This window comes from Mus musculus, chromosome 5 (assembly GCF_000001635.26).
Source record: "Mus musculus strain C57BL/6J chromosome 5, GRCm38.p6 C57BL/6J".
NCBI lineage: Eukaryota > Metazoa > Chordata > Mammalia > Rodentia > Muridae > Mus > Mus musculus.
Genome location: NC_000071.6, coordinates 20,040,910 through 20,065,065, shown reverse-complemented (window position 1 = coordinate 20,065,065; position 24,156 = coordinate 20,040,910). Strand labels below are relative to the sequence as shown.

Genomic DNA, 24,156 nt, shown 5'->3' with positions numbered 1-24,156 from the left:
TGTGTGTGTGTGTGTGTGTGTGTGCGTACATGTGTATATATGTGTGAATACTACATATTGTGTTTGTTAATACTGAACCAAATAACTCATATATACATACTAAATCTAAAAGGTCACAAAATTTGTACTAGTACTTAAAATTTGATAGTAATTGGAACTGTCTGATAATTACAGTTGTAGTAACAATTATAATGGCTGTAATATGACATATACGTTAATAGGACAATGTTCATCTCAATACCTTCCTTATATGGGCTGCATTTCTTCCTTTATTACTGTCTGTAATTCTGACCAGCATGTAACATTTTTCCCACAGTTACCATACTGGACTTTGTCTTGCTCACTATATCCCTTATTGAGAGAATGGAGCTACAGAGAGAGGGTCAAAGACATCCACATGGTTTTTGGAGAATTTAGTTTTCCGAGCTTATTGTCTAGATCATCAAGGTGGCGGGGAGCGGGGGAGGGGGGGTGGGGGGGACACAGACAGACAGACAGTAAGACCAACAATTCCTCAACTTTCCCCCTTCTCTTTCTATGTATCTACATACAGTATTTTACCATGGTCAAATTGAAACTTACATAATGCAGAAATACAAATATATAAAATGTAATAATACAGGAAAATGCAGAAACAAAGTGGTACATTAGAAGACATCTATATAATTAGATTCCACATATGATCTCCACTATAGGAAACACATTTTACATTAATTTTTTTTATTCTTTGAGTTTTAAATCTTTGTTGACTATCATGAAAGCAGGTACTTACTTGTGTTTTCGATCTTTTTGGATCAAATTAGAATAGCAAGACAGTGTTATAAACTAACATGAAGAATGTATACATTTATATACTATAAAATTCATTTGAAGCCAGAATAATTCTTACTAGATTTTTTTAAAAGTTGAAATGGATCATTTTCTAGAGTTAAGTTTTACAACCCTTTTTTTCAGGGTTGCAAAACAGCTTTTTTTTTTTTTTTTAAATCACTCTGATGACTTACCCCTGAATTTGTTATTTTATGTAATTTAATTAAGGCACCTTGTGCAATATTTCCTGTTGCTTTTATGCTATAAAATATAAGCCTCCCACACTTAATATGCATAATTTGTTGTCAAATTAATGTTTCTATGAGAACTTTAACTTTTAATATCCTGACTTTTATGTGCTTAACCCTTATGAATTAAAAAGGCATTAAAAGAGTTTTTGGCAATCAATTTGTTTTTCTGTTTATTTAGAGCACACTCTAATCATTAAGCAAAATCGCATAACAAAGATTCAATTTAGCCTACTAATTTATCTCCATGTTTCAGAAGTCACATGCTCTGAGTAGTTCAGTGCCTGCAGCACAGTAGTACATTCCTAGCACAATGCAAGTTCAGGAGAGCTTGCTTCAGGCCCAATCTGGGGTGACCAAGTCTGGTGCAGATGCTGTATGGCTTTCCCTTTCTTGGTTCAACACTGAGCCTCAGTGTGATGTATCAGTACCTCCTGTATCAGTACCTCCTGTATCAAATAGACCCCACCCCATTGCTGGATGCTGATGCTGACCAGGAGCTGCCCAGCCTCCCTGTCTCTCAAGGAAGTTCCTCTCTGCTTTCAGCACTGAAGCTTTGATGAAGACATCTTCTTTTGCCTAGTCTCTGCTCTCTGTTTTTAACCAGTTCCTTAACGTCTATTTTCTCTGACATCTTCACCAAATCCGCTTTATTTGCCTTTCTATCCACTAATACAATAAATAATCCACGTATACGAGAACAATATGAAGTCTCTTCCACCATTTTCCCATTGGAGTAAGACCCTGGGTCCATTCATGGACTGCAGCTGCTACAGAAAACCAGACACTAGACCCTAAAATGGTTCAGATTTCAACATTTTAATATCAGCTTGATTCTACCCACACTGGGGATTCTTTATTCACACTTTCCTAAAGTTCTGCCATATCCCCCCATTGGCACTGACTCAACTCTTTGGGTGTCTGCACAAGACGTGAGACATTTATTTTCTTGGTAAGGAGGTGGTAATTTAAATAAAAATCTTCTCATGTTCAGCTATGTTTGCATTATGATCCATATTTTATTTTTTCCTCCATAATCAACACTTGATTGCAATTATGTTTCTACCTTAGATGAAGCCTTTTTCTCTTGCTTAGGTTAAAATTTTAATGTTTTTCAAAAATTAGGGTTACATGTATTTTTTAAACTTAATAATTTAATAAGGTTTCTTTCAATATAGAAGATATCTATTACACTCTCATCTCACACACATATGCACAGGAACACAATATACACCACACACACACACATACACACACACACATACACACACTCCTTTTTGTTACTCAGGGTCAAATGCACTCTTATTTTGCTTTGTTTCCAATCTCTTTACGATTTAGAATGCTTATTGATTTTCTGCTTTGGTCATTATTTCTCGATTTCCCACTAATGAAAATGAACACCTCGTTGCATTTTGCCCATTCACAAACACCGCATTCTACTTTTCTCTCTCCTTCCTTTTACTTTCAATAGAACATATTTGAATGACTGCCTTAGGCACACATTTGAGATTCTATAAATCAGTTTCCATCTGAATCTTGATCACCTTTTCTATTTTCCATGTAATTTTGATTACTTTAGATGCAATGTTTTCATTTCAAAGTTTACACAGATGAGTCATTAATTCAGTTGACTAATTCCCTCTTTGTTAGATTAATCTCTTCTCAAAATGTAAAATTGTAGTTAGTAGTCATCAAGTTATTCTTGCTGAGGAAGTCACTCCCTGATGCTTCTAACCTCCTCCAATCCTGACTTTGTCAGACCTCCCCCAGCTGCCAACAGCCTGGGGCTTTGCAGTGCCTCTGTCATGTGCCTCTTTCTCAGGTGTCAGGACTATTTTTGTGGTTTCTACCCTCACGCTGGCAGAGCTGATCATTCAGAAGATCACTTTCCGTCAAGGGCAGCATGGAAGCCACGCTGATTTTACGTGTTGGAAATTGTCTTTATTCCTCCTGCACAGGAAGAAAGGTTGACAGCATTTCAGGAACATCTCATGGTAAAAACACACTTCCCCGTCCTGCTCTGTTCAGACTCTCATTGTCCTTCAGTCATGTCAGTAGAAACTCTTCCTGACAGCCACTCTCCTCCTTCCCTCTCTAGTCCCACCTTCAACTCTTTGGTAAGTCTGATATGTCCTGTCTCCCCTCAGTCATCCTTCCCACTCTAAGCTACCACTGCCTTCCTGAAGTCTGTAATTGCCTGGTTCCTACAGTGGTTACCTCGTCCTTCAGGTGTTACTATTCTTCCCAACTGCCTAGTTCATCCTATGGCCAGGAGAGGTGATTGGAAACAATGCTGAAAGTTTCAGTGTCAGAGGCTGCTCAAGCAGTCAAATCAAGGTGACAGTCAGAGGGCACCAAGCTATAGATCAAGGTGACAGTCTGAGGGTACCAAGCTATAGATTTTTATATAGAATTGCCTTTGTGGGACACATGAGAGGACACAATTTAAGAATTTTTAGGCAAATTATACTGGCAGATAATTTTAATCCCAGCACTCAGGAGGCAAGTGGACTTCTCAATGTCAGCAGCCAGGTCTATAAAATGATACTATACTTTCAAAATAGTAATAGTAACAATAGTAGTACTTGTAGTAATAGTAAAAGTAGTAGTAGCAAAAAAAAAGGAAAGAAAGAAACTATTTTTATAGTTAAACAAATACCTATTTTTCTCTCTATATAATCTATATCATTAGAATGACTCTTTGACTTAGACAATAAAAGATATACTTTTAAGTTGTGTGATCTTGTAGATGAGGGGGTAAGCTGTGTAATCAACCTGAATGCCCTGCCATGTCATATCAGTTTAAGTTGACATTTGGTCCTTTATCTTTTGAAGTCTAGAATTCTTATATATGCAAAGGACTAATGCAAGCAGCATCTTTGTAAGCTAATGTGTGCAGCGAATTAAACAATTCTTTTTTTCTTTTTTATTGGATATTTTATTTATTTACATTTCAAATGTTATCCCCTTTCCTGGTTTCCCACCCAGAAACTCCCTATCCCTCCACCTACTTCTATGAGGATGCTCGCCCACCTACCCAATCACTTCCACTTGCCCACCATGGTACTCCCCTACGCTGGGGCATCAAGCCTTCCCAGGACCAAGCGTCTCCCCTTCCACTGATGCCCTACAGGGCCATCCTCTGCTACATATGCATCTGGAGCCACGAGTCCCTCTGTGTGTACTTTTTGGTTGGTGATTTAGTCCCTGGGAGCCCTTGGGAGTCTGGTTGATTGATATCGTTGCTCTTCTATGGGTTACACACCCCTTCAGGTCTTTCAGTACTTTCTCTAACTCCTCCGTTGAGGACCCCATGCTCAGTAAAATGGTTGACTGCAAGCATTCGTCTCTGTATCTGCCAGGCTCTGAAAGAGCCTCTCAGGAGACACCTATATCAGGCTCCTGTCAGCATCTTGGCATTCTCAGTGCTGTCTGGATTTGGTGTGTTTATATGGGATGGATCCCCAGGTGGGCAGTCTCTGGATGGCCACCTTCAGTCTCTGCTCCACACATTGTCTCTGTATTTACTCCCTTGAGTGTTTGGTTTCCACCTTCTAAGAAGGACTTGAAGCATCCATCCTTCTTCTTGAGCTTCATGTGGTCTATAATTTTATCTTGGGTATTCAGAGCTTTAGGGCTAATATCCACTGATCAGTGAGTTCATATCATGTATGTTCTTTTGTGACTGAGTTATCTCACTCAGGATGATAATTTCTAGTTTCATTCATTTGCCTAAGAATTTCATGAAGTCATTGTTTATAATAGCTGAGTAGTACTCCATTGTGTAAGTTTACCACATTTTCAGTATCCTTTCCTGTCTGAAGGACATTTGGGTTCTTTGCAGCTTCTGGCTATTATAAATAAGACTGCTATGAACATAGTAGGGCATGTATCCTTGTTATATGTTGGAACATCGTTTGGGTATATGCCCAGGAGTGGTATAGCTGGGTCCTCAGGTAATACTATGTCCAATTTTCTGAGGAACTGTCAGACTGATTTCCAGAGCAGTTGTACCAGCTTGCAATCCCACAAACAATGGAGGAGTGTTCTTTCTCCGTGTCCTCATCAGTATCTGCTATCACCTGAGTTTTTAATCTCAGTCCTTCTACCTGGTGTGAGGTGGAATGTCAGGGTTGTTTTGATTTGCATTCCCCTGATGACTAAGGATGTTGAACATTTCTTTAGGTGCTTCTCAGTCATTCAAAATTCCTTAACTGAAAATTCTCTGTTTAGCTCTCTTTCCCATTTTTAATAGGGTTATTTGGTTCTCTGAAGTCTAACATCCTGATTTCTTTGTACATATATGGGATATTATCTGTCTGTCAACGGAGTATTGGTAAAGATCTTTTCCCAAACTGTTGGTTACAATTTTTCCTATTGACAGTGTCCTTTCCCTTCCAAAAGATTTGCAATTTTATGAGGTCCCATTTGTCAATTCTTGATCTTACAGCATAAAAATAAGATAAGTAACCATTTCAGGAAAATCTGCATCAACCTTTCCCAGCCAACATATTAATTGCGCTTGTCATTGGTGGTGTGTTCAGAAAAATTTCACCTGTGCCCATGTGTTTGAGGCTCTTCCCCAGTTTCTCTTCTATAAGTTTCAGTGTGTCTAGTTTTATGTGGAAGTCCTTGATTCACTTGGACTTGGTCTTTGTTCAAGGAGATAAGAATGGTGGTTAATACCAAAACCAGAGAATATCACTGCCATTTTGCAAGTTTTATTTTAATAAAGAGAGTGAGAATAGAAAATTAATTGAAAAGCTAAATTAATTATTTATATTAATAATATTATTAAATTAATAATTAATATATTGAATATATACTCTATATTGGTCATATACATTTGCACAGCTTAGTGGTCAACTGCTGAGATTTTTAAGAATTAGCATATGAGGGGTAATCATCAAAGACAAAAACTATGAGAAAAGACCTCAAGGGAAGTAAAGACCTACAACCCTGTGGTGTTCAGGCTTCCCAGTAAGACTATAGACCTCTGGGAGGCCACAGAAGAGTTACTAAGAGCTTGCACTAAATTCTTAAAGATAGCTTATTTCATATATTACTCAGCTTTGCTTAGGTCTGATTGGACTCATTTAAGCCCTGCATAGTTTCTTTTCCCTCAACTTTCCATTACTTTCAGCAGGCTGGCAATAAAACAGTACATGATAGGCTGTGCTACCTGATGCCCAGGTACACACAAGCAAGCGTTCACACACGTGGGCTGGGGAGATGGTTCTGTAGGTAAAGTGGTTTCCAATAAGCCTGATGGCCTGAGTTTAGTTCATGAGACTCACATGGCAGAAGGAAAGAAACTTCTACAAGTTTTCCTCTGATCCCCTCTTATGGACTATAGCATGCACCAACACAGACACACACACACACACACACACACACACACACACACACACACACACACATTTATGTGCACACACATATACATGTGCATACACAAATAAATTTATAATTTATGAAGTAAAAAACAAAAGTAAACATTCACCTATCAATCCTCAATTTCAAAAGCGGAGATAGAAATACAGTACATGTGTTTTAATGTGAGAGTTGAGTCTGTCTACATTCATTTCTGTTTCAATATTTTATGTATGTGGTCATAGATGAAAACATCATTTACTTGATTATCAATGTTCTTGTCATATGCTAAAATACCCAATAGCTATGAGAGGCATTATAAAAACATGGATGTCATGGCAATATTACCCATATTCCTCTCAATAGCAGGAACAGCATAGCCAGTAGTATTGTAGGTTCCCAAATATCAGTGATAGTATCTTAGTTTTACAGTCTATTAGAATTAAAATATAAGCCAACTAGCTTTGTTCAAAATACTTTGTTCAGAGTAAGAATTTCTTTTGACTAAAGATACAAGTTGACTTTATAATATTATCTGAGTATGAAGAAAGTTAAGAAATAGATCCATTTGCCTGATGAGACACTAATGTGACCGGTAATGTCTTGGTCATTGTTTCCTTTTGAATGACACAATAAAACAAATAGATCCTGTGAACTGGATCATGAGAAGTTTCTTGCTACTTGTTGCCTCAGTTGAAAATTATAAAAATATTTCTAAAGCCTCATTAGTCGGTTATTTAAGTTTACCTGCAGGCATAGCGCCTTCAACAATAAGGAGAGAAAGCATAATTTTAAGTTTATGCACTCAGGAAGAAAGGAAAGTTGTTAGTGTTATATTAGAGAAGAAAAAACTAGAAAAGCAGGCAGAGATCTGTGAAGGTTTCTCATTCTACTAGGAAAGGCAGCCCATGTGGGGTAAAATGTGAAGAGCAATGAAGTGTTGCACAGGGGTAAGTTGCAGGTAAGCGCAATTAATACGTTGGCTGGGAAAGGTTGATGCAGATTTTCCTGAAATGGTTACTTACCTTATTTTTATGCTGAAATAATTATAGATGCTTTCCCCACTCTAAAGATTGTGAATAGAGAATTGACAGGGAAGCAAGCTTCAGCACTAACTGCAAGTCCACCCAGCATCAGGAATACAGTGGCAGGCAGCTGGGGAGGATCTGAATGGGACACGGAGATTCATCAGGGAGCTCAGCTTGAAGCACTGTCTCATAATGCCTTTTGAATACAATTTTCCTATATAGTCCATAGAGAAGTCTAAAATAAATTTTATCACTTAAATTATGGCTTCTCTATTCCAGTATTATTTCTTCTAGACCACTCCTCAAAAATGAATGGAAATGAAAGGGAGGAAATTCCACTAATTGAATTTATGCTTTATGTCCTATTGCTTAGTTTCTTAAAGGAAAGACCTTATTTGATAATTGGCTAATTAACTTCTGTATGAATAATACCTCTTTCAGAGGCTATAAAGACATCCAGTGCTTAAACTCAAAGCGCATGTCTGAAGAGAATTGAGTTTTTTCACAAAGGTTAGTTTGTTGATGCAAGATGAAAGTATATGAAGGCTGCTTGTCATTTGGTAACCATGGCAACCAGGAAATGCCAATTAGATTCTTAAGAATTCTAGTTTTAAATGAAAGAACACTGACCATTTCACCTCGAAAAGAAACAAGAATGACATCTTTAGTGTGTATGAGTCTAGAGCATAATTCCTCCTTGATTTTTGCTAGTGTTTACAATCCCATAAAATAATTTTAAAACATCACTGACTTAAAGCAAAAACCATCAGGACAACACTGTGATCCATTTCGATGTGCTGCAACTGCTACAAGATCGGCCATGTGGTGTGGAAAGAAATAGACCTAGAGCTGATCATCAAGTGCCGCTGTGTTCAAAGCAGATGGGTCATGATGAGGCCATCTGGGAAACGTCAGCATGCCCTTTTTACTATGTTCTCTCTCCTTCTTCCCAGTGTTTCTCAACTTCAGGCTAGAAAAAATAAATCTTGACAGCTAGGGCAATTCCCTTTGGAGTTGACCTTTAATTAACTCACTCTTAGGTTTCTAAGACACTCCTTCAGCTTGCAAGTTACTCATTAGCAAGTGTGAACATCATACCAGATTTGTGTGTGTGCTTCCAATAGAAACACTGTCCTTTGGCCAAGTGCCTTTAAATCAATTTTTACACAACCAGTCAGAGTAGCTTTTATTCTGCTTGGTTTTAATGATATAGCATCTAAAAATATGGTTTTGTTCAGTTCAGCTGAACTTAGTGTAAACACCCAATAGTCATATTACAATACAGTCCAGGATTCCTGGACTCAGGCCATCCTTCTGCACCCTCCTCCTGAATGCCTGAGAATACAGGCCCATGCCACTCCCCAGAAATGCTATCTGTTGAAACAAGTTCTTCAGACAAAGAGACCCAGGCATCGATTTCATGCTTCTCACATACAGGATTATATCCCTGTTGTATGTCTACCAAACAGATATTAAGGTGAGAAGTACTACTTGATTAAGGCTTGGGCTGGATAAAAGCTCAGTAGAAAAGTGCTTGCTTAGTGTGAATGAGGCCCTGACTTCAGTCTGCAGCACTACCCACCTTAGCCCTACCACACACATATGCATAAGAATGTTCATTTGTTGTCCTCCATAACTTGAGTTCAAAAACCCCAACACTAAGAAAGAAGAAAAATTCTAGGGTGGTATTTTTATGTTTTATACGTATGCACATATGATATATATATAATATACATATATATACTTTCTACCATAAGATATGTATGTTAAATGAACATATATAATATTGTCAGTACGAACATCTCATGCACTACTGACAGGAACATATCATGCACTTTGCATTAAGACAAATTAGGGCAAAGTGAATCTGTTTATTCATTCATTCATTCATTCATTCACTCATTCATTAATTTATTTATCTGTTCATCCATATAAACTATCATTGCTCTCATTGTAATTAATCTACACTCTAAATCTTGTGGTGAATGTATGTGTGTGAGATATGCGCACGTTCATGTGAGGATGCAAGCGGGCTTAATAGGTGTTGGTGTCTGTTGTGTGCACTTGTGTGTAGAGGTTAGAAGTCAGTGCCAGGTGTCTTTTGAAAGAGGGACTCTCACTAAACCTGGGGTTCCTTGATTTAGCTAAACTCACTAGCTACAGCTCCAAGAATCTGCTTGTCTAAACACCTGGAGCACAGGCTGTGGGGCAGACACTCAACCTACACAACTGTCTTTCCATGTGCTTCCCCTATCAATTCTTTTATACTGAAGCCCATCTCCTCTACCTACAAAATAGTAGCGGAAACTTTAGTTATAAAACTCAAGCTTTTCATGAAATTTTGTCTTTGCCTCACTTGTATTTACAACACAGGAAAAAAAAAATGCTGTGACTCTGGGAGCAAAACTGCACAGAATGACTCACCAAAGTAAAAGCAAACCCCCAAGGGACCTATGTACTGGAGACTTGCTCCATTCTTAACATGTACCACAGAAGCATGGCTGACTTCAGGTTAAGTGGTCACTGCACCTTTACCAGGGAAAAAGGGCAGCATGCCATGACCTCAAGGTTCTTGATGGGGCTGGATGATGAACAGCCTACTTTGTTCACAATTCATTTGCTTTTGAGCTTTTGATTTTAATTCTTCAATATTTAATTAAGATGTGTTCTCTACATGGCGTTCTATAGGGTTCTGAAAAAATTAGTCTCCTCAATTTATTATTTAGCAGATAATATGTCAAGATTATATACTGAGCTTAAAGAAAGACCAGTGACTTTTTATAGAAACAATATATATTTAGTTTGACGTTTTTATACTGTGCTCATGTAAAATTAATCTGGGCCAGAATGAGACTGCATGGCCAGCCACAGCCCTTTGTGCAATGCAGACATCGCCATGACCTTCACTGCAAGGTTTAGCAGATCATAATTCTATCATTTTATCACTATTAGAATCTTGCAGTGACATTAACTTTTAGTGTCACCATATGTCTCTATGGCATCTGTATTTTGAAATATCCAAGGTAGATCTTAGGATGCAGTTACCACAGACTATCACAAAACAGACATAAAAATAAAAAGGCAGTTAACTATTCAGAGATTTCAAAGCATTAGGAGCATGGACAGATTATAAGACATACATTGCATAACTGGGTTATCAGATGCTGTTTATTTGTTCCCATTGAGGGCCTAGAGAACACAGCCAACATACTGGCATGGAGGAATTGAAGAGAGAAGAGAAGTAACTCAAAATAGGAACAGGTCAGGTATCCCAGGAAAGGGGCTTCTAGCTGGTTAAAAATCTTGAGTTCAAGGACTCCCTGTGCATTTAGGGGAGCTTATGCCCACAGTATTAACTGTTGTTTCTATTTCTGACTTATCACAAAACTTACTTTCCATTTGATGAAATATAGAACAGAAACACAAGTTCTATTGTTTGAAAAATTTTACAAAATATTCTAACAAAATATGGTGAAAGGGGGTTAACTCTTTTTTTGTAGACCAGGCTGGCCTTGAACTCAGAAATCTGCCTGTCTCTGCCTCCCAAATGATGGGAGTAAAGGCGTGTGCCACCACTGCCCAGCTGGAGGTTAACTCTTAAAGGCATTGAATAGTCATGTTTACATAATATCTGCTTGCATTTTTTTGGGACAGACAGTTGTTCCTGCTCAGATCAGAGTGATCGTAGGGCAATCATCAAATATTTCACTCTACTACCCATCTGGGCTTCAAGCAGCTTGGTGGAAAAGCAAAGTATTCAGTATTCTGCCTAGTAAAAAACATGAAGAAGTGTGCTGTTGAAGACGGCTTCTGCCTTTCTTAGACTTACACATTAGGCACAGCCGGGAGCCCCACATCTACAGGACCCCTTAGGTTTCAGGGGCAGCGGGATACCCTGTCCAATTATCGTCCCCTGCAGGACTCTGCAGTCTTAATTTCAGGCCACTGTAATCCTTCCCTGGTTGGACAGCAAGAGAAAGGGATAGAAAAAAAGCAGTGGGCATTCTGAGTGGCTAGATACTCATTTGCAACTTTTGTTAGTGATTTCTACACTGATATATCAGCATAGAACATCACCACAATCCATAAAAATGGTATTCTCCAAAGACTCTCCAATCATTATTCACAAGACTTGTAATTATCTTGGGAGATTAAGAGAAATTTTATGAATTAAATACACAAAAGAAAAATTTTAAGAGAATTTCAAAGGACAGTTAATTAGGGCAGTTCGGTAGGAAAACTACTGAGTTAAAAATGAGTTATCAAAGTAAATATTGGATGGTTTTTAGAGAAAATGTTTGTAATTTCAAAAAAAAAAATCCTGACCTCCCTTACAGAATTAAAGGGAGGGTAGCTTACTTACCAGAATTGTGTTGGGAACACTATCAATTCAAAAGCTGACTCAGAATGCCTTCCTCCACCTCAACAGAACACTGACTGGAGTACTCATTCCTAAGAGTGACAGCCCTCTGGCTCTCAGGCACACAGTATTCAACAGCATCCTCTATAAAATGGGCGAGATAGTCTGGCAAGAAATGAGAAAGGCCCAGACTGGCTAGATTGAGCTTTAGGGAATACTAGAATCCATATCTGAGCCAACATTACTTGTATAATACTCTGAAACAAAGTTAGGTAGCTCCTACCCCCCTAGTTAAACCTAACTTTTCTGGGCTAGTGTAGCAGGAGCAGAGGGGCCACCTCTATGTAAGCAAGGGGAGGAGGAGCGGGGGGGGGGGGTTGGGGGTGGGGGAGAGGTAGGGTGGGTGCGCAGCAGGAAAAGCATCTCCTATAAGAGGACCTAATGGAGGACTGCCTGAGAGAAAAGCATTGGTGGTAGCAGACAATGCCAGCCAATCAGGAACTGCTGTTTAAAAGAGATGCTTTCTTGGGACCAATGGGGAGCAGGTGGAGGGTATTAAAGGAGCTTGCAGCAGTGTTCAGAGGAGCTTGCTGCTGTGTTTCTCACCTGTTCCCGGAGTACGTGTCATTTTGTGGCCACCACTTCACCTCTAACACCCAAGGGCAGGTAGGATTCAGGGTACAGGCAGCAGGCTAGGGATGCACGATGTTTTAAAAGGGCCCTTAGCCTGTTGTCTCAGCTTTACTGGCAAAATCATCTCTTGGGCCACCGCTAAGCATTGCTGCTAAAACTGTGAGCTAACAAATGGAATACATTAAATAGACAAGCATGACTCTGTTATGATGAAATTGAATTGACCAGTTAGTATGAAGATATGGTCTGCAAGCACAGTTCTGTGTCCTGATGTTATTGCTTCCTTGACTTGGAGTTACACACAGAACTTGGAAATTTAATTCACCTGAGTGTGTAACTTCAATGCCAAGTACAAATGTGACTGTCTCTGACAGTGGGCCAGTGTCATAGTTAGGGTTTTCATTGATGTGAAGGGACACAATGACCAAGGCAACTCTTATGAAGGAAAGCATTTAACTGGGGTTGGAGTACCGGTTCAGCGGTCCAGTCATCAAGGTGGGAGCATGCCAATGTGCTGGATACTGAGAGTTCTACATCTTCATTGAGAGGAAGCCAGGAGCAGGCTTGTTTGCACATGGCTAGAAGGAGGCTCTCAAAGCCCACTCCCACAATGATCAACTTCCTCCAACAAGGCCACACCTATTCCAACAAGGCCACAGCTCCCAATAGTGCCACTCCCTGCCCCAAGCATATACAAACCACCACAGTCAGTATTAAATATTTCATAAACATGTCCTTCTTAATTCTGAAAATTTCATAGGTATAGTGCAGCTGGTAGCTTCCTAATATCAAAACAAAAAGGGTGATCACTGAGAAAGATACAGGCACTCATCTGCCTAGAGCAACTCGCAACCATTCTCCTCCTTATTTAAAAAACAGGTGTCAAGCAGATAATGTGTTTTGTGACTCCACCCTGAGGGCAAAGACCAGTCTGCCCCTTATGAAGGGAGGTGAGGTGCTTTGCCTGTCTGAGGTCATAGATTGTAGCATTCATTTATCTTGGGGTGAATAACATCTTTCTGGCCATGCTTTCAGTTAAGGGGACATTTCCATCAACACTACTATGGCAGACACTGGAATTCCTCCAATCTTTAATACAGAATGCAGCCTCCATCCTCCTAGTGCTCAAAACAACCTTTGAAACAACTTTTATCATTTCTATCTGAAATATGCTATATTTATGCAAAAATTCCTCCCCGGACACCAAGCTACATAGCACTTTCTAGAGAAACTGGCATTCACAATCATTTTATATTTGAGAAGAAATGTGTTGATTGTTCAGGTCAGTGGCATGCCTCAGTGAGTGAGTAAAAGTGCTTGCCACCATGTCTTACAACCTGAGGTCCACTCCAGTGAAGCATACAATGGAGGGAGAGAACCAGTCCAGCTTGTCCTCTGAACTCACAAACCAGTCACAGAAGAGCTGCATCTATCTGAACACATACTCAGGCACGCGCGCACAAACACACACACACACACACTAAAACATTAATAAAATAAGAAATATGTTTTTACATATATACTAAAAATTACATGATAAAATTTGTAAACAGTGCACACAAGCTTTACATTTAACTCAGTGATACCAACAAAATATATAAAAATAAGACAAATAACCAGAGAACATATTATGTTGACAACCCAAGATATTTGCCTCTGCAATGACCTTTATCAAATTTTTCGAGGTAATTTAGCTATTGGGCTCTCATAGGAACAATCTACGAATATTTAATATATTTAGTGATATGAACTTTTTAAAAACAAACTCTTCTGTTGTTTGGGTATACATAGAATGTTGAGAACAAATTTTTAAGTACTAGAAAAGTGATAAGAGCAGTGATCGTGGGCAAAGAAATTGCATCTGAAGTTTCTTATTGTATGTCTTATTAATAAATGATAACACATATTAGGCTCTTATCTTGGGTGAGGTGTGTACACTGTGTATACTTCATTTCACATTCTTCTCTTCTTAATTCCTTAAGCAAATACACTTGTGTTATAGCTTGGGTGGCTCCTTTTGGTCACAGGAATAGTTATGTGCCAAGATTCACACCCAGACAATTAGGCTTCAGAGGCCCAGCTGGGAAGCAGCGGGGTATTTCATCCTCCATGCAAGATGGACAGGTGGGAGGCCAGCCAGTGCCCTAAGAGGGTAACCACAACCCACAGCACATTCAAACAAAGGTTCTGTCAGCAAGGAATACTAACAGTAGGAATCAATGTCCTGTGGAGAAGCAGGAGAAAGAAAGTGTTTAAACTGCTGCCCAGTTACAGTAGGGACATACAGAAAGCAAACTGGGAGCAGACAGTAACTAGGAACCACAGAGAGGTGTCTTTCACTGAACAGCCTGGATTTGTTGAATCCTGAAGCAGCACACATCTTAAGAGGATCTGGCTGTGAGTAGAAGAAATATGAAGGCATAAAACAGTCAAAATTGAGTGATTGTTTTTGTTCTGAGACATGTTTTCCTCTATTAAGGATATGTTATAGAACTACGTCTTGCAAAAAACAGTGACTTTCAGAAATTACAACACATATTTGGTTCCAACATAGCTGATTTGAAAACAAAAGTTAGGAGTGACTCATCCCATGAGGGACCCCTAGTTGTTAAGATAAAGACAATTGCTGTTGCCTGTGCAAAACTTATTTCACAATTATGCTAAAACTATACACATGGAGGATACTATGGAGTTCATAATATGAACTTCTTGACAATGTAACAGATAGACTAAAGCAAAAATCAGAACAATACAATGAGTAGAAATGTATGACCATGGTCATGGAAAGGCTGGAGCCAAAGGGGCCAGGGACACCTGAGTCAGCTTCCTTCTGCCTGTGCTTAGCAATCTGTCTTGCTCCAGTTTTAGGAAATTTAACGCAGGTGCTTGCATGGGCTGCATCCCTGGCTTTTAGCTTTATGTTCTGTATGGGAAAGTGTTATTATGGTAGTTAATTGTAATGAGTTCAATACACATGACATCAAGCCTAAAGCAACCCGTAAGCACACACATGTGCACATTTCCACATAGAAAAACAGATTGTATACTTGCTTATCTCCCCATATGGCCATTGATGTTTGTCAACTATATTTTAATATGGTTATAAAATAGCAGGTTTTGACGTGGCTTTCTAAAAAAAAAAAATCCTTGTGTTGTTTATCATTTCTTTGGCTGCTTCCTCTCTTTCCCACTCTTAGCCCCTTCTCAGGAACAATGATCTCTTCAGTCAATTTCTAATTTTTATTCAGAAATTTTAGGAAGTTGGAATATTTTATTTCGGTGAATAGAAGCCTCATGTTTGCTTTTCCTTTGCAAGTCCATTCATGTCTTCTTCTCATGGAAACCTGATGGACTTCAGCAACACAAAAATTTCTTTTCTGGGGGAGCAGTCTGCTGGCACCGAGATTGCTGTAAGCTCACACTCAGTCAACTTGACTTTTCTACACACAAGCTGTCACATCAGTCCAGTGTGGTGATTAATTTTTGTCAACTGGCACATTTGGCCAGGTTGCCAAGTGTTTGTTCTGAGTGCCTTGTTAAAGTTCCTGTCTGTTGGTTAGTGGCACTTGTTTTATATCCCCCAATGATTTGTTGAAGGGAACATTAATCTCCACTATTTCATGCTTGGCCATTTCTGAAAGTATATGGGTAATAATTATAAAAATAGGCTACTTTTAAGAAATTTGTGCTTTTATAAAAATTTCTTATAAACTAAGAAATTATACGTGGTAATGAGTATTTCCATCCTATGAGACTATAAAAACAATTTCAAAGTGCTATTGGTGTTAATTCTCTTTATCATTTCCTCTTTGGCCTTGCGTTTTGGACTCAGTGATACTTTGGAACATTTACCATCATGGCAAAATTTCAACACTGAGGCTAAATTTCTCTAAGGGTTGTTACTATTCAAATCCTGTGAATAGTTTGGATTGCAAATTAAAAGAATTCAATAGCACTTGGTTCAAAATAGAGGTGTGACTAAAAATAATGACACAGTTTTCTTTCTGACTACACCTGGCTATATGAGTAATAGAGAAAATGTTCTTTTCCAGCCACTTGTAGTAACTGAGCTGTGAAGTCATCTCCAGATTAACTGAGCCCAATGTCACCACTGTTGTTATGTGTGATATTGCCCAGGTAGCGACAGGAGAACAACACAGGAAAGTGTTTAACCTCTGGGTTAATAGCAGTACATAATCATACTAATGCTAAGAGTCATCGCTTATGAAACGTGAGTAAGAGAGTCATCCATGAAAAACATGCTGCAAGAATGCAATCAGAAAAAATAAATTTTTAAAAGTAAATTCCTTGTGTCTATGCAATAGCAGAAAGTATACTTAGTGCAATGAGCATGCTAAACAAGAACTCTATTTCTGAGCTCTACCCCTAGCCTTCATTCCACTTTCACAGTCAGAGTCGTGCTAAGTGGACTATTCTGCCCTTAAACTCACTCTATAGCCTCAGCAGTCTGTAGATTTGGAGTTTTCCTGACTTTAGTCTTATGCTAACCAAGACTACAGTCTCTACTGTGAGACCCAACTGTCTTCTCACATTCTGAAGTGCATAGGAATTCCCTAGACTTATATTTAAGGTAATTAGGCCTGAGTGTGGGCTGCTATAATGGATATATAATAAGCTTTTAGAAGATGCTGTTGCTGGACCACATGTTGAACAACAAGGTTTCAGCCTGGCCTGCAATGGGTAACTTAGGGGTATACCCTATGCTATTTCCTTAGTTCCTCTTCTTTATGCCTCTATCTTTGTAGCTTTAGAGCTTCAGTTTTGGCCAACAACTACAACTGCTTGTTCTCTTGTATCACAGATGATTGGGGGAGTACACCAGAGTTAAATAGCTCATTATGTTTATAGACTTTATGCTTTTACCAAGCAATAAAGAAAGAACATCCTCATGCTATTGTCTGAACTCTTTAGTCCAGGGAAGAGTAAAAAAGGAGTCCACATTTATGAATTAGACTAGTTAGGAAAGTAGAAACTCATGTGGGAATAGTATATATATTTTTAAAAGGCAAATATCTCTTGTTCTATTCACATGGGAGTGAGGAAAGCAAACATTAAAGGACTGAATCCTGGCAAAGCAGGTTTTCTGTACCAATGAAGTGGTTACATTGGAATGTAAAGACACAGACAACATATTTTAGGGGTGGGTCTGTGAAATTTATTTTGAGGACAGAAACAATGAGACTATATTGCAGCCATTTCGAGTCAATAATGATATTCAGCGGTTGTCTTTGTCATCCTTTCACTAAGCCTTGCTGCAAGCCATTAATCACTTCAAACACAATGAAGAGATATAGCCAATTTATGTATACTGAAATAAAATTAAGTCCCACTCAGCCTTCAATAATTGTCTGAGGTGACATGATGCTTTCTGACTAACAAGCACAGTACACATGCAATAATCACTTTGTTTCTTTGTATAAGAACAGATAGTGTCACGTCCTGTTTCCAAACAGCTACTCGAAAAACAATTGGAAAATGTATTCCCAATGGTGATGCAGTGAGTTCCTGTGTGCAGGCTGAGCCATCCTTGACAGAGGACTTCATCATAATTCACGAGGCTTCAAAAACACTCTGTCATCTCTAAGAATCTTAGTGGTATCTTTCTCATCATGTTATTTCAAATCAATCACTACATGTCCTAGAAACAGCTCCTTTACAAAGCTTTGAAGTAGTTTTGATCCCTTTACACTATTGCTACTGTGAGGTTGAGTGATATGGCAGAGTCTCCTTGTTAAACACCTTAAGTGGCTTTCAGATAATCCTGGCTAGAACACAGAGGATGAAAGGCATGCAAGCTGGATCAGTACAATGCCTTTGCTCTTGGTTTGCTTGGATAATAGAGGCAACTCGAGTAATTCTCATCAAAGTTAATCCAGTGTCTGAAGTTGTCCCTGTGGATCGGATGGTCCTTGCTCCTCTATTTTAGCTTGTCCACTGTAGAATCTCTATGCACTTTGTTTTAAAGTATTTCTGTTTAAGACATAGTCTGGAGTTATAGGATGTTTTCACTGATTATTTTTATGAAGCAAGAAATGGACAAAGATGTTCCTGGTAATCCATCCATGAAAAGTAACTCTCTGCACGGTTATTTTTCCAGTCACTACAGAAATTGGAGTTATGTAGCAGCAGCCTAGAAAACAGGTGGGCTGGGTTTATTTGATACAGAACTTATGTGGTTAGGATAAAATGTTGGCCGGAGGTACTGAGGAATCCTGATATACTCCAACTCAAGACTCTGCTACAATTCAGTGAAATTTACTGATATTGTACTTTCAATGTCAAGTATATTTTGAATACGAAGTTTCTATTGTAGAGTAACTTTGAATCATGTGCAAGCTTTCCAGTGACCACTGCTTGCCCTGAGATATTTAAGAAGAGGAAAACACAAAAAAAATGCTCAGTGGCTATAAGAGTTTATGGATAAAGTCTTCATATATATATATATATTAGAGACACTTTGATTTCATGATGATCACAGTGCAGAGCTATTGTTATGCAATCTCCCTATTTGCTGGGTATGGTGGAGCCTTTAATCCCAGCATTGTAGAAAGCTAAGGACAGCAAATCTTTGAGTTTGAAGCTTGCCCAGTCTATACAGCAACCAGACCTATGTGGTAAAACTGTCCCCCTCAAAAATCTTCCTATTTCAACAAAAAAATGTTCATTCTGTTTTATGAGTTAGTCATTCTTCCAAGAAATAGGAAAACTGACCCCTTAATAGTAGGAGAAACAGGCAAAGAGAAAACAGCCTGCAACTGGCTTTCAAGATCCAAAACATATACATTTCCCTTACATACTTTCAGTCTCAACAACGTCTTCACTTAGGTCTGTGGCGACACAGTAATAGCAGACATTATGCTTGCATTGGCTTTGATGTCGCAACAGTTAAGAGTAAGACACCCACTTAGTAACCAAAGATTTTTCAAGAATGCTTTGTCTGGCTCCTCCCATTTTGTCTGACTCCTCCCATTTTGTCTGGCTCCTCCCACAATGTTGTTCTGCTGGCCTTAGACTTTTGAGATTCAAGTTTCTTTTCCTTTCTCTTAGGACTCCCTATATGTAACATGACTAATTCAGAGTTATAAGATGAATAAAAGTAGTTAATGATCAATATTATTCTTGACAGTGACTCCTTATAATAAAGAACTTATTTAGCTGGAAAGACAAAAGTATTTTAGCACTAGGAGTCAAGGCTAGAAGTGGTTAATCAAAAAATTTAATTCTCCAAAATTCTCCAAATCTCTAGTATTAGGGTTAATGGTAGTGATTAGAATGTTAGTGGTAGCATGTTAGAATACAGGTGAAGAGCATGGATTATTATGCCAGGTACCTGGGTAGAAAACTTGCCTTTTGTTTATAGGTGGATTGGAAAAATTTAAACTTGGTGTACTTTTTACAATGTCTGCAAAACTGGGATAGCAAACTCCCTTTCCTTACAATGTTTTGACTATTAAATTGGATGATGCTCACAAATTGCCTAAAATAATATCTGGTACAAAGTAAATACTGTGTAAATATTGTTAATTAGATAAATAATACCAGCACCTTCCTATCTGAGGGTTGATTAAACCTGATCCCACAAGCTGTACTTCCTATTGCTTATTAGAGAAATTGTAGTGATGATGCATCTTGGGGAAAGAGTCATAAGGTAATTTGTAAACTAAGTCTTTGAGAGGTTTTGTAAGTAAAACATTCTTATTTAAAGCTACCTTCACCTACGCATGTGAAATGTATTTCACTGGGAATGTCCTTTCCTCTGACCACATAGGCATGGTTCTAGCGGACAGTTCAAGGAGTGCCTACTGTATGTACACTTGTTGCTTCTCTGCCCATAATTAATTATAAATTTACACATACATCCCAAGTCAGATCTTGTTGAAGGTGTGGGGTTTTGACTCAGTATCTTTTGTATTTAGCTTCTACTTAGTGTTTAGTATCTTGTTATAATTTTGCCACCCAGGATTCTACCTACATGTTAAACATGGTAGTTTAAATATGATGCTAAATGTATATTAAACACCAAAGTGAAGGCTTATGTTTGAAAGTGGATTAAGAACGCCAATAAAAGATACATGCTTAATATGATTTTTCAAGTAGAAACACCAAAACATGTCATATTACTAAATTCTCCTGTATGAAGGAAAACCCCATTATCAAAGGCCTGAAGGATCTCCTAGCAAAATAAAGGCTACAGGTAGATTTCCAGTAATAGCACTTCCAATATGATTTACCTCTTCATGGAAGGAAGCCTACTAAAGAAAAGTGACAGAATCCCTTACTTCTCCAATCTTAATCAGTGCCCCACTTTATCCAAAATAAGAAAAAAAGAAAAAAAAATGAAAAAAGAAATACAGATAACACAGTTGTGAGGATAATTCTTGACTCCAAAGTAGCTAAGATGCATATCTAACATTGTGAAGGACAGGCCACCCAAAAGGAAGGAGTCATAACCCTGTGCCTATTCCCACATACATGCTCCAATATAGATGGGAGCGTAACTTACTATAGGCAGAATGAGATAGTTGAAAGAGGAAACAGTGTTCGGAAATTGCTATAGTATTCCAGAGAAAATAAAGGATGGGTTCTCCACATTAAATTATAAAGCAGGATGAATCACCAAAAGTCAACTCGGACTGTCCCTGCCTAAATAATTAGAAATACAACGGCTTTTATGTTTGCAACCTTGGTGATTACTCATGATGATCCTTGCTGAAATAATCTTACACAAGGAGACTTAAAATTTTTGGTACATTCCCTGTGGTTGTTTACATAGAAATATATGTCACTTGCCAACATATATGGTTTTATAGCTTTTGAACCTATAATATATTTTATTTCTCTTCTTGAATTAGTAATACATATCTTAAACAGAAAGAGGGATATGAAGTGGAAACTTAGGGCTCTTTGGAAAGTCAGTTGTGTTGGATAGTGTTTTGCTGGAGCAAACAAGTAAGTGAAGGAGTGTTTTCCTGAAGTGAACACACAGGTGAAAGACTAAGGGAGACTCGTGAATAAAATTTTAGCTGAAGCAAACAGAGGAGAAGTAATGTTCTGTAAAGCAAGCATGAGAAAGGACACATGCTGAAGGATCCTTTGCTAATGACATGTATGTATTGGTTGGCCTTACATTGTGTAGTTGACCTGCATTTGTTGGAACTCCAATGAAAGAAATGCACTAAAAACCTTCTTGTAGTGTATTGCAGTTTCTTGCCACTTCCACAGACTTGAGCTGATTGGCTGAGTGACGTCAGCTGAGACGGAAGCATATGCTAAGGTAAGACCCTTGGAGGACACGTGATGTTTGAAGGGTATAAATAGGACTTGACAAACAGTGACCATGATGGTGGCTAAACATGGCTTTCTTTTGGAGTTAGCTGAGCACTATTTGTTCTCCTGTCTTTGTTGAGAGAGGCACAACTTTTCTTGGTGTCCCTCTGGGTCCCTCCTTCTGTCTCATGTGGAGGCTGGGTCAGGCTTACAGGTAGTGCCACCACTGCTGATTCCTGTTTGCTATCCCAACTCTACCGAACTGGATTGCTGGTATATCCATGAAGTGTTTGAGAGTGGATCTAGCTGCTGCTGCTAACCTGTGAAAGGAGCTGCCACCTTCCAGACAACACAGACAGAAATTGCTCTAAAGAACCTTTGTAAATGGGTCACTTCCCCCATATCTTTTCTTCCCCACTACCTCTGGTGGGTGGTGGGCTAAAAGGGAGGTTAAAGTCAAATAAAAGAGAAACCCATGTAGTGCGAGACAATATTGCCAAGTGGTATTTCTGATGCAGAGTTAATAGAATGCAGAAGGAATGAGAAATTCATACTACTCCAGTGTCAAGTAGACATAAGGGAAGAAGAAGAAGAAGAAGGAGGAGGAGGAGGAGGAGGAGGAGGAGGAGGAGGAGGAGAACAAGAAGAACAAGAAGAACAAGAAGAACAAGAAGAAGAACAACAACCCCAAAGATTTGATAAGCATTATTACAAAAAATATAAGCAGTTGACCAATAAATATAGACAAAATCATTTGCGTCACTTCCCATCAGGAGAATGCAAATCAAAATGAACTATGTGCTTGTGTATGATGACAGTTTCTGAACAAGGACAAAAATATTGTCAAGGATGTGAAGGTAAAGAACACTTAGGGATCAGCTCTTGACTCTAGCTGCATATGTATCAAAAGATGGCCTAATCGGCCATCACTGGAAAGAGAGGCCCATTGGACACGCAAACTTTGTATGCCCCAGTACAGGGGAACGCCAGGGCCAAAAAGGGGGAGTGGGTGGGCAGGGGAGTGGGGGTGGGTGGGTATGGGGGACTTTTGGTATAGCATTGGAAATGTAAATGAGCTAAATACCTAATAAAAAATGGAAAAAAAAGAAATGAAAACTGGAAAAAAAAAGAACACTTAGGGATGGCTGAGGGGATTATAAGCTGATATATGTTATGGAAAAAGTTACAAATATTACTAAAAATGAACTACCATATGGTCAATCAATCCTTCTTCTGGAAATGTTCTTAAAAAGACTCAAATCAGCACCTCAAAGATACACCTCCACTAATGTGCCCATTCTTACATAATTCACAGTCATCAAACTATGAAAACTCATTCAATGTATACATAATAAAGAATAAGTGATATATATGCTTTATTCTTGAAAAGGAGAGGTTGGTTCATTTTGGGAAAGTACATAAGACTAAAAGGAAGGGAGAGTTTTGACCTGACAATATGCATGGACTTGGAAAACAATTATGATAAGTGCGATAAAGGAGACACAGAAAAACACCTACTGCATAATATTGCTTAACATATAGAATTTTAAAATGTCCAATACATAAAAACATATAGGAGATAGCAATTGGAGAAAGCTCGGTACATAGTACAAAAAGAAAAAACATTACAACTATGTAGGATAAAAAAGCCCAGAAAGCTATAGCATCATGACTCTGTATTAGTGTAATTATGGAGATGTGCTAACAACGTAGACAGACTTGAAAAAGGAAAAGAGATAGTTATGGGAGATAAATCTGTTAATTTGATTAAGTATAATCATTTTGCTATGTAAAGTCATGCATAAGTTAATGAGGAAGATATATTCTGAGAACTGTGTTGTTAAGCAATTTTGTCGCTGTGTGAACACCGCAGAGTACACTTACTCAAATTAAGGAGAGTGCACCATGAGGCAATATGGGAACATCATCATATATATGACTGAAACATTGTAATGAGGCCATGGCTGGATGTCTATAGACACTTTACTTTATACCCTATGTAAAGTATAGATATACTTTAAATATATATAATAAGTTGCCATATTTTACATTTTAATTATATACAATTTTGTCAAGTACCTTTCAATAAGCCAGAGGAAAAATTTAAATTTCTGTTCTGCAAAAGACACTGAAAAGAAAATAAAAATAAAAGCCACAGACAAGAGATACATCTTTTTTTAAAAAAAACACACACATACACACACATATACATATACACACATATACATATGTATGCATACATATGTGTTATATGAATAAATATATATGTCTCATAAATATGGTGGGTGTGTGTGTGTGTGTGTGTGTGTGTGTGTGTGTGTGTGTGTGTGTCTTTTAAAAGCAGGAGGATGAGAAGTGCTGTGTCCTGGACATGACATGGCTGTTGCACACATAAAGGCACAGCAGCTGCATAAGATAA

At 38.4% G+C, this 24,156-nt stretch overlaps 1 protein-coding gene across 14 annotated transcripts in view; it reads right to left on the bottom strand.

Moving 5' to 3' along the window:
* The window catches only part of Magi2 (membrane associated guanylate kinase, WW and PDZ domain containing 2), a 1,485,406-nt gene that overhangs the window by 639,727 nt on the left and 821,523 nt on the right, over positions 1-24,156 (bottom strand). The gene's annotated exons all lie outside the window — the stretch shown is intronic.